The 11,525-nt window shown below is 41.1% G+C and overlaps 1 protein-coding gene across 3 annotated transcripts in view; it reads right to left on the reverse strand.

The window, feature by feature from the left end:
* The window catches only part of LOC103136024 (unc-13 homolog C (C. elegans)), a 126,059-nt gene extending 124,723 nt beyond the window's left edge, over positions 1-1,336 (reverse strand). For 2 of the 3 annotated variants that reach the window (XM_016669976.1, XM_016669975.1), the window contains exon 1: positions 686-1,336. The gene's annotated coding sequence lies outside the window, so the exon portion shown is untranslated. The remainder of the gene's footprint in view (positions 1-685) is intronic. The other variant, XM_016669977.1, reaches the window with a different exon arrangement.
* Between the last annotated feature and the right edge of the window lie 10,189 nt (positions 1,337-11,525).

Below are 11,525 nucleotides of genomic sequence, written 5' to 3' on the forward strand. Positions count from 1 at the left end.
GTGAGAGCTGAGCAAGAGGAGGGTGTGTGCATCCTCAGATCATATTGCCCTCACGCCCATCCTTAGCTTCATTCTGCCTGAGTGGTCCATTTCCAAATAGAGGAATATCCGCCTGCAGCTTAGGAAGCAAGCCAGTAGCACAACAGATTGTCTCCCTCCATCCATCAGCATATTATTTCTTGGGCTGTCTTGACGGGATCGAGGGTAATTTGGTTCGGTGTGACACAAACAGCTTGATCACATGCGCCCGTGTTGTGGCCACGTTATGCAGAAGAAGCGGCGGCAAAGGGAGAGAGGTGGGAATTTTGTGAGATCGACAGTGTGTTTTTTTATTTGATTTTATTTTTTTCGGGTGGGGGCGGTGGGGGGACCAAGCTGTGCAAATCGGGGATAAAACTGCAACAGCTGGCACGGATATGAACGCCACCTCGCACTGTTGTATTTCTCACGTCGGCTGCATCGACAGATGATGCCCGCATCCTTCTCAGATAACGTTTCATTAAAGCACTCACAGGGCCACAGGGGCAGGGGGAGGGAAGCAACAAGAAGAAGAAGAAGAAGAAGAAGAAATACAACAAAGTCCAACCAGTCACCGGTCTCCCATCCACAACCCCCACCCCACCTCTAAACACATCATGCAAAACGCGCATCCAGCGCCCCGGACGCGCTGCGCCGCCGCACATACCTGCCAAAATCTCCGCGCGGGACGCAAGCCGGAGTGAGCGGAGCGAGCCGTGTGGAGCCGATTCCCCTCTTTGAGCGAATGGTCGGCGCTTGGGAGAGAGAGCAGGAATGCTGGGGATGAGATGCGGGGAGGGAGGGGACAGAGCGGCTCGGTGGGTGCGCAGCTGGCTCTGCTAATACCAGAGCTCACAGCATCTCTCCGCGTCCGTCAGACATCACAGTCCCAAAGCGCCGCTCCTGCGAGGAAACGCGCGCGCACGCCTCTCTCTGTCTCTCTCTCTCTCTCTTTCTCTCTCTGCCCCCGCCGCCATGCCGCCGACGGCATACAGAGTACCCTCCGGTCTTTGGGTCCTTGTTGTAAAAACCCTGAGCCAATTTATTTGCTCCGCGACTGATACACACTCCTTTTCTCATTGACAGTTTCACCAGTCCGGGTGTGTGTATGCGGGGCGGGTGGCGGTGGCGCTGACGGTGGGGAAGACAGCGCTGCCGCCGCTGCTGCCGCTGATGACTGGCTGGCCGGAGTCAGGTTCTGTTCTCCGGCAGGAGAGCATCACTCCGTCCCCCACTTTCTCGCTCCCTCTCTCTCTCTCTCTCTCTCTCTCTCTCTCTGTGGGTGAGTGAATGTGCGCTTGTGTCTAGGTGTGTGCGCGTGCTCGAGTTGAGCTCAAATAGACCCAATTCAAGATACACACAGGAGAGAGAGAGAGAGAGAGAGAGAGAGAGAGAGAATGGTAATTTGGGGTTATTAGAAATAGCACGTGAAAGTGTAATTTCCTTCCACCTCTTCCGGTGGAAACCTTTGTGATGTAACATGTTAATAAACCCTGCAGAATGTTCACTAGCAAGGTGGGGGTTCCTACTGTTGTGGTTTTCTTTGTTTGTATTTTTTGAGATTTTGCGCAAGTAATATCCATGCGCGATCCCAGCATGCCTATGGCGCAATCATGGGCATGACTAGGTGCAGTAACGCCACCGTGGGGCGGTAGAGAGGGGTAATTGGAATTAGTTGGACAGTTCCCAATGCATAATACTTTTTATGCAGCAATGTTGAAAACGCTTTGGGAAATTTCAAAATTGATTATTAATTTTGTAATTAATTTATGACTGTTATGCGCTTATGGCCACCCTCAGACGATACCAGTATATTTTATTGTCATTTCCTAAAATATTGGCCTAAGTCATTTTTTGCCAAAAGTACTTTTTGTTTGTTTGTTTGTTTGTTTGTTTGTTTGTTTGTTTGTTTTGGCAAGCAATGACCTGCTAATAACTATTATTATTTAAGGTTATTACTTTAGCAAAGCCAAGATTTGGGTTGAGTTGCTCTTTGAAATAATGGACATTCAATTGTTATATTTTAAAAAACATGCCTTAACATATCAAGTATGCTATTGATAATCTCACTTTTAGGTTTTTTTTAATACTTAGATTTTAAGCTAAGCTATTGCTGAATCTAAATAAAATCCTTTTTTGTTGTTCCGCTCAGTGTTTTTTTTTTTTTTTTTTTTTTTTTTTTTATTTTGGTGGACCTATCATGCCATCCCTGACTAAATTTCCTATGAATTATTTGCTAACACCTTTTTCAATTAGTTCAGTATTAAACCAATTGTTTTATGTATCTGCTTGCTAGGAATGATACACGAGAAACAACAAATACAAAGACTGTTACTCTATTTTTGTTCATGCAACCTTGACGTTAATGTGTAGAGTTGCCTAACTTTCAGTGAATTGTAATGTGCTTGCATGAAAAACGTTTTATGCATCCAAAATAAATTGGTTGTGGCATCAAAACCGCCTAGATAAGAGCTCTACATCTTCCTAAATCTGGAATTGGGAGCAGTCTATTATGACATAATTAAACTGTCACTACAGCTTGTTAAATACATCCTGGAGTCTAATTGGCTGACCTGCACAGGATCTTAACTTCAGAACACTCATCTTGTTTCTAGCCGTCCATTTTGACTTTAATTAGTAAGCCAGAAAGAAAAGAAGTCTTGATATAATGCAAGACAGAAGCAGAAATATGAATAAATAAGTCACATTTTTACAAAATAAATGGCAAGAAACATTTAAATGACACATAAATATACTTATTTATTAATGTTTGTTCCTCCAATTTTATCAAAATATAAATATTGGTTTATGTTTCAATTTGATTTGATAGGGCACTTTTGGTCTTCCATAGGGATTTAAAGCTAGTAGTGGTCAAGTAATAGAGCAGATTTTTTTCCCCCCTACTTGCTCCCCCCCGACTTGGGGGCCATTCAACATTCAAATAGAAGCCATCTTTCTCTGATGTCCTCCGTTAGTCTGCCTCCCCTCCGATAGTCCTGATCTTCTCTCCCAGCCTTTTTGTGTGTTATGCCTTCCCTCCAACAGCCACTAATTGTCTGGCCTTCAAGCAAAATCCCATTCCTCTCCCTCCCTGCTTCTCTCCGTCACATGGGAGAGAGACTGGGATGTATGGAGACGCCAGCGCGCAAGCGTGTGTGGTTTTCAGAGGAGAGTGGGTGCAGATCCCGAAGGCGGGGAGGAGGAGAAAACGGCTCGCCGTCGCCCCCCGTCGGAGATGCCAGCCACTGCAACCTCGAGCCTCAGCTGTCTTTTGAGTCAGCCTGCCTGACTGACCCACATGATTCTCACCAATTACTCGTACGCGCTCGGGCAAACACAGCAGAGCGAATGTTGATTTATTTCAGCATTTGACACGGTTCAGTTCAAATCTCATTTTTTTTTTATCTGAGGCGGGCTGACTCAGCAAATTAGTGGCATCTGGTTGGGATGATTTGATCTTTTAACAGTTTTCTTGGACATAAAATCTGTGAACACACGCAAAATGGAGACGAACGGCAGATTTGTGTCAAATTTCATCGTTTGGTTTTAAGTATTTTTTCAGAGTTTTCGTGTCGTCCCTTCACACCGTCCGCTTGATGGTTGCTTTCTGAACCCTCTGGAAAACAACTGCCGTCTCTGTCTGTGCCTCCAGGAGCCAAAGAGGACGACGGCAAGCCAAGTTTTCTGAGGCCCTCTCCATCTTCATTCTGCTCTCCCTTTTACTACCTTATAACCCCCTGGGCCGTCCAAAGTTTGCGTAGTAAACTAACAACTTTCTCTGTCCCATAGTCAGGTCTGCTTTTAGCAGAGAAAAGCAAAGTTGCAACTTTACTACAAAGAAAAAAAAAATCCATGAAGGATTTGTGTTGTTGGTCCCTTTATAACAGATTAATAGTATCTTACCTCTTACCTCTTGAACTTTCACATTCTGTCATATTGCACCTTCAGATTATAATGCATGTTAAGACCAACAGAAAATGGGGGCATGTTCATGAAATAAAAGAAAATAAAACATGTCCTTAGTGAGGAATGCATTTTTTTAATTCATCCCCTGCAGCCAATGCTTTGTGGAAGCACCTTTTACAGCAGGCACAGCTGCAAGTTTACTGGGGTATGTCTCTACCAGCTTTGCACAGTTAGACACTGAAATTGGTGCCAACTATTATAGCCAATAGCTCAAGGTCTGTGAGACCAACAGCAATTTTGAAGCAATGTCCCAGATCAGATTTAAGTCTGAATTTTTGCCTGGTCCATTCAAACAAATGAATATCTTTTAATCTAAACCCTTCCTTTGTAGACCTCATTGTCCCATCCTGAAGTGTTTTGCATTCTCTTCCAGTATTTAGCATCATCCATCTTCCCACCAACTTTAACCAACTTCCTTGTCCCTGCTGAAGAAAAAAAAGTCCTCTGTCCCACACAAGGAGTGTCACAAACTTTAAATTGAACTTTCCCGTAGCTTTTGTTCGACACTGGCTATTTTCTTGCCACAATGGCTTCCATTTAAAAGTATCAGAGCAAGTGCGACAGAACATGCAGGATATTTTTTTTTTCATTTTAAAATAATAGAGAGTCATCTATCATCCATGTATGAATTAATTTGAGAGAGCAAGCAGGGGGACTGAGAGAAGGTGAATGATTAACTTAAAGGGAGCTCAACTAGATGAAAAGGGGATTACGACCTAAGGCAAAATAGACTAACAATGATCTACAATACAAACAGAACACAAAAAACAAGTAAGAAACTAAATTTAAAGAAACAATAATCTAATAAAGACTTCAAAAGTGATCAAATTACAAATGCCATATCGACAAACAGACATGCTATTTTTAGTTTTGATGAACGTATTAACAAAAGACAATCACTATTGTATCTGAAAGTGAGCCATTTAAGCTTCTTTCTACAATATGTCGCAGCAGATGGAGTTCAACTGTTGTGTCATTTTGTTACAAATTCCAGTCTGATTAAATTTGAGCATAAAATATTTAAAGTTTAAAAAAAATAAGAAAAAACTTAAAATAGTAACGTTTTTAGAGCTGCTTAACATCATGCAGCAGAAACGCAGTGAAAGTGGACTCCCGCTAGTTATGCTTTCACAGCACAGGAGTATTATGGACTAATCGCATTTTGTGAAACAGCATTAACGTTGAAAGGTAGCGGAGTGGCATTAGACCGCAAACAGTCGTAGCACAAAAGCCGAAGCCGAAGCCATCAGATTAAAATTCATCATCAAAATATCTCCTGATACAGAGTTTTATCATCTGAGAGGGAAACGCCGGAAAGTTGGCACTAATGAGAAGGGCAGATGGCCTTTATATGGCCCTTCCGAGGTTAAAATCTTTCCATTGGAGCATAAAGAGATAGCCATGGGCGGATGAAGCATTAAATCCAACACATGACTGTCAGCTGAAAGGGACAAAACTATTTTTTTCATTTCTATTTAGGAGAATAAAAGACACTAAAGTTGCATATTCAGATGACACAGCTGTTTACACACAGCTGGCATTAACTCACACTGCCTTCAGCTCTTAAAGTCTAGATTATTGTTTCTCCTCATATCAGCAACTGGGGAAGAAAGTAAAACAAATATTGTTGTTGGGGGTCGACTGGATGAAAATAAAATTCTGTGGACTGTGGAGGCGAGAAGCTAAGAGGTCATGAGTGTAGTGGGAGCTTTCCAGAACATTTCGACTGAGCAATTGTACGGCTAAATGATCATTCCACGAACATTTCTGTCCGCCGATTCATGCTGTCGCGCCTCCTATTTTCAGCCATTGTGGGGTCAACAAAATAAACATTAGCAACTTTTCATTTGAGAAGCTGGAACACGTCATTGTTGCTCTAACACCCATTTAACTTTTTTTTCATTTTACAGCCACAAACTTCAATGCATTTCATTGGGAATTTAAGAGATAGACTAACTGATCTGATAGTCTGGTAGATGCGATTTGATTGGGGCCAAAATTGCGACATTTGTTGCATCTTCAGCAGGTGCGGTTTGCTTTCTCGCTGCACTCTGTCAAACGAACCAAACTAATTGAAAAACCTGTTCACCTCCTCACCTGTGGTGGTGCTGCACCAAGAACCACTGAAGGAAAAAACTCAAAAACCTCAGAAGAAGACATGGGCACACGGAAAATGGAAAATGGATTCGATTTTAGAAGTTGTTCAATGTCTCTTTATTTGTTGTTGATAAAAGACCATGAGCTATTTCCACCTCTATCTTTGTGTTTGTTTTGGTTTTATTTAACCAGAATGCCCTGCGTTACAGTCCACTTCCTCCTTTTGGAGTGGTCTGCAGTCCGCTTGGATCCACATATGAGTTCAAATGGCGTCAGAGTTCACTTCAACTGACCTCAGACCCAAGTTTATAGACAGATCGCGTCAGAGTTCGACTGCACATTCTCCCCAAACAAACCAAATTTCCTGAAACAAACTAGAGTTCGATTAGAACAGACTAAACAAGGGCTGGTGTGAAAATAAATTCCTACACAAGTTTTACAATGTTTTTTTTTTTTTTTTTCAAATAAGAATCTAAACTGTTCCGTGACTTTCCTGATCCATTTTTACTGCAAATACATCTAAGTCTTTTGGGGAACGTCTCTACACAAGTTATTAAAGACTGATACTTTTGCCTGTTATTTTTTCTGCAAATAGCTAAAGCTTAATTTTACGTCATTCTCTTTCATCACTTGCTATATTGTCCCACCAGAAGCTGAACGTCCGCCCTCATCTTAATTCTCTTTCAGTCTTCGACAGACTTTCTCCCATTATTGCTTCTTGTATTTGGCTCCATCCATCTTCCCATCAACCCTGAACAGCTTCCGTATCTCATCTCTCCCTAAGGAAAAGTCTTCCAACAGGACAATACATTCGTCATCGTGCACGCTCGACTGCTTTGCAGATCGACTGTATTTAATTTAATTTAATTTCATTAGATGGATGACAACGCAGGCAGGCTCTGTTTACTCATTTGGATGCATTGAAATTGTTTAGGGGCTTCAGAATACAAAATTATGTCGCACTTTTCACATTTTTATTAGTACAGAAGGAATCTTGACAACCATCTACCATTTTCCTTCCTCTTCAAAGATCTGTGCTACGTTTTTTTCCAATCAGTTGGATTAACAGCCTTATCATTTTGTGGGGATCTCTACATTCAGGAAGGCGTTTTGAGTTTCTAAAAATTTGGAGAGGGATCAGTCCGGCGCACTTCAAGTACCCTGGGAGATTTGTGGTGCTGTCTTCCATTTCACAAACTGCTGCATTGCAGATAAGAATCCTCTTCTACCTGAGACCTTTCACACACAACAGGAACAGCTACCTTCCTGAGCACAGGACGCCACACACTCTCAGACAGACCTTTTGTTATTTTCCGGTCAGTCATATATTTTATTTACCTAAAAAGAGTTAAGGCTTTAGGCATTTTTCTGTTTCCCCCCCCTTGAAAAGCCAAAAAGGCTTTTGAGCCAGCTGATTCACAATGGGCCCACAGACTGCATGCTACATCAGACAACCAGAGACAAAACAAGAGGTGAAGCCACTGAAATCTATTCAAACTGAGCTTATTTGAGAGACAACCAGTGAAGAAAGCTGTTTTTGTTGTTGACGTTTTCATTTGTACCAAGGAGTTGTGAATTCTCTCAGATCACAAGATTGCTGTCAGTTGTCAGGGCATTTGAGAAAAATAAAAATGAAAAAAGCCGTCAGTTTCTCATTTTTCCTGCGTCTTCTTCATTCCTGGCAGGAATTGCTTTGGTATCCAGATCTTACCTAAAGCTTACACCAAGTCTTTTTTTATTTTTCATATTAAATCCTGTGTCATAACTTTCAGAAGCCCCAGTAACTCTGTTGAGCCAAGATGGTGTCCGAGTTAGAAAGCACTGCCTGGGTCTTTCCTTCCCCTTCAACCTTATCAATATTAACGGGACGAAGGCAATGATGACATGAGGGGGAAGAGAGGAGAAAAATCCTTTTTTATTATTTATTCAGCTCCTGTTTGTGTTTGCTCCAGTCACTGCGACTTTCCATCATTATTCTCCATTTCTTTATGGCATTTTGATTTCCCTTTGTGGGATGACAAAGGGGGCCCAAGTCATTGTTTTGCAAGTCTCAAGTCTTTATCCTCAAGTCTTAAGTCAAGACAAGCAATAGTCAAGTCCCAAGTATGAAACTTGGAATTTCAAGTCCTTTAGAGTGTTTTTTTAACAATGTTGCAATTGTTTTTTTTATTTTTTTATTATTTCTAAAATTGCACCTCCATATTGTACAGTTCATTTAAACTTTATTGGAAGACAAGTCTTACTTTACATAAAAACTTTCCAGAATAAACAGTATGTAAATAAAAAAAGCCAAAGCAGAACACCATGTTCAGACTTAATGCACCGACTGCAGTAAACAATGTATATTCTCAATATGATTTCCTGACACAGATGTAGTCAAATATATGATCCGTCCTCTGAATGAACTGGATTCATTTCAGCGTTGTGATGGAGAGAAACTCTGTCTCCAGAGTTCAGTTGCAGAACTCTCTTTCTGAAACAACTCAACATCCACCAGTAATCCGTAGCAAACAAGCTGGACGTTGTACTCTCACCCCAAAAATGACATAAATCTTAACGTCAAACATCAACGTAGCCCGGAGAACTAACAGCACAAAGCTAGCTAAAACCAGCTATGTCATCATAGCAAAAGGAAAGTACCACTTACCGTTCTTAATGCAACGTCAAATGTCGGGCAAAGTTGGAAGTCGCTCCATCTCCATCTATGATTCACTTGTTGCATGTGTTGCATGTTGCACTTTTTACATTGAGTTCTTTTTAGTTGATGTACCTTTAAAAAACTACCTTTGCTAGAATATTTGTTGACATTTTTGGATTTGAGTGGCTCCACTACAGCTGATGCACATGTACAGCCAGAATGTGGAAAAGCAGAGAAAACGCCTGCGTTTGTTAAATAATAGATATGTGTTTTAATCTTTAGATTTGGGGTAAAATATTAAGTATTCTCAAGTCATCGGTGTAAAAGTCCAAGTCAAGTCACAAGACACCGAACATTATCTCTAAGCAAAGTCATAATATTATTGACTAAAGTCTGACTCAAGTCCAAGTCATGTGACTCGAGTTCCCACCACTGTGACACACTTTCATAAAAACAGACACTGACTAACAGCAGTCATGATGTCTCTTATTTTTTTAATGTAATATTTTTGCCTTATTTTGTTTCTCTTTTTGCGATTGTTCAGATCAAAAAGGAAAAAACATGTTTTAAAAAGTAAGCTATAAATACAGATATCTAAAGTAATCAAACACGTTACAAAGTTCAAATAATCTCAAACTGGTTTCTTGAACTTGATCGTGAGATCAGATCTTAATCCAATAGAGCTCATATGGGAAATTTACATCATCGGATGTGTAGCCAACAAATCTGCAGCAACCGTGCATTATCGTCATGGCAACATGGAGCAAAATCTTGGAGGAAAGTTTAAGACACCTTATGACAACAAAAATCCAGTCCAACCCAGTTCCAGCAAAGTGTAGAGAACAAAGAGGTCAGTGAGTTTACGCAGCAAAATACAAAGTGAGACAAAAATTTAGGAATTAAATGACCTGCTTGTTTTAGCTGCCACCGGGTTTCAGCTCAGCAAACCCAGTGGGTGGGTCCACTCCAGATTCACCTTCGGCAAAATTAACCTCAGTTTAGTTTAATTAGATGGAGAGGTTTGATATGTGACTTGATTTGGATTGATGTGACCTATGAATGTGGACCTCAGGACAAGAACTCAACATTTGGGCGCCTGTGAGGAGTTAAGGGTCACTGTGGCTCGGTTCTGGGTAACGGCTCCACCGAATGACTCAGAGCTTCACTCACTCTCCCTCTCTCTGTCTCTCCGTCCAGCTCTAACACACACGCTCAGTTGCCCAGGGGTGACGACTTGTTGATTTCCATTTGTATCCTCAGCTCATCGTTATTCACACATGAGTCACCACAACACACACCGATACGTGCAGGTCCCAAAGAGGTGCCAGGCAAAAATATTCCTTAATAAAACCTCAACAGGGAAAATGTTTGTGTGTTGTGTGGATTGTTTAGACAGGATTTAAACACTCTTAGGTGTATTTGCCTCTTAAGTTTGAACTTTAATTTCCTTGTATTCCTTTTTGTCTGTCAGAACAAAGTTTCAAATCAGATGCAGATAACCTTAATAAATATAGCAAGCAGTTTTAGAAATTTCATTACTCAAGATGTAAAAAAAAAAAACTGGTTTAAGTGCAAAACGATGACTGTGGAGGACTTTTGGCCCACTCTTCCTTACAGAATTGATTCTGTTCGGTCAAGTTGGAGATTTTTTAAAGTGTCAAAATCAAACTCAAGTCTCATCTGCTTCTTAGCAACTTCAAAACCTCAGTTTTTCATTTCTGTTTTCTGAGCCATTCAAAGTTTGACTAGATAATTTTTTCTACCTTTTAGCTAGCCACCTTTAGCGTGTCAGTAATGTCTTGTATCTTGAAACCGATTTTAAAACCAAAACCTCATTGGTGAATACAAAAGCAGTTTCCAATGATGATTTCATTTCATATATTGTGTACTTTTCCCTACGCTTTCCACACCTTCAGCACTGCTTCAGTTAAATTTCCCACAATCCAGCGCTGCATCACTATCACTGTCAGATGACCAAACAAATACCATGTGACCAACTTTTGCCCCCTGTCCCTCCAGAAACAAATGGCAGCAGGACGGAAATGAATTAGTTTTCAATATCGTTCCGGTTTTATGTATCGGACCGATACTGTTATGTTAAAAAATGACTGTTATCAGCCGATATATTACGCATGTCCAGTTGAAATCATCATTGGAAACTGCTTTCGTATTCACCAATGGGGTTTTGGTTTTAAAATCGGTTTCAAGATACGAGACATTTAAGTGTGAAAAAACAAAAAAAGGAGGGAATCTACAATAGGACAAGTACTTTTTCACACCATGCTGCCCTTTTCCTTTACTCCCTCATTTGTGCCAGTAAGGATCCTGAGAAATGACAGAATACTGAACAGCAGAAGCAAAAGAATGGAATGGAATTAAGTTGTAAAGTTAAAGTGAAATATTTCACCACATTTTGTACTAAAATTCAGGTGCTTGAACTGATTTTTGTCTCTGTAATCAGAAGGAAAGAGACACGCAATTGCAAGATATGGATCATGCAGAGTTAGGAATACGAAGAGCAGCAAATATTTCCTTTCAACACTCCACCTATATCTGTCTCCACTTCCTATTGTGACTCTGACTCTCTCACACACATAGAGCCCCTCAGGTGTGGCGGCTTTAACAACAGCCAAGTGTATCCCTAATAATTAACAAAACAAAAAAAACGTCTTCTGAATGCTGCAGAAGCTCTGTGCCACGCGAGCTTAGCGACGTGGCTGTGTCAACGTATCACTTCCCGGTTTACCGTGTCGTCCCGCAGCAGGCTGCAGACACCAGATAACAACAGCACAAAGCATGCTGGGAG

This window comes from Poecilia formosa, unplaced genomic scaffold (assembly GCF_000485575.1).
Source record: "Poecilia formosa unplaced genomic scaffold, Poecilia_formosa-5.1.2 Scaffold29, whole genome shotgun sequence".
NCBI lineage: Eukaryota > Metazoa > Chordata > Actinopteri > Cyprinodontiformes > Poeciliidae > Poecilia > Poecilia formosa.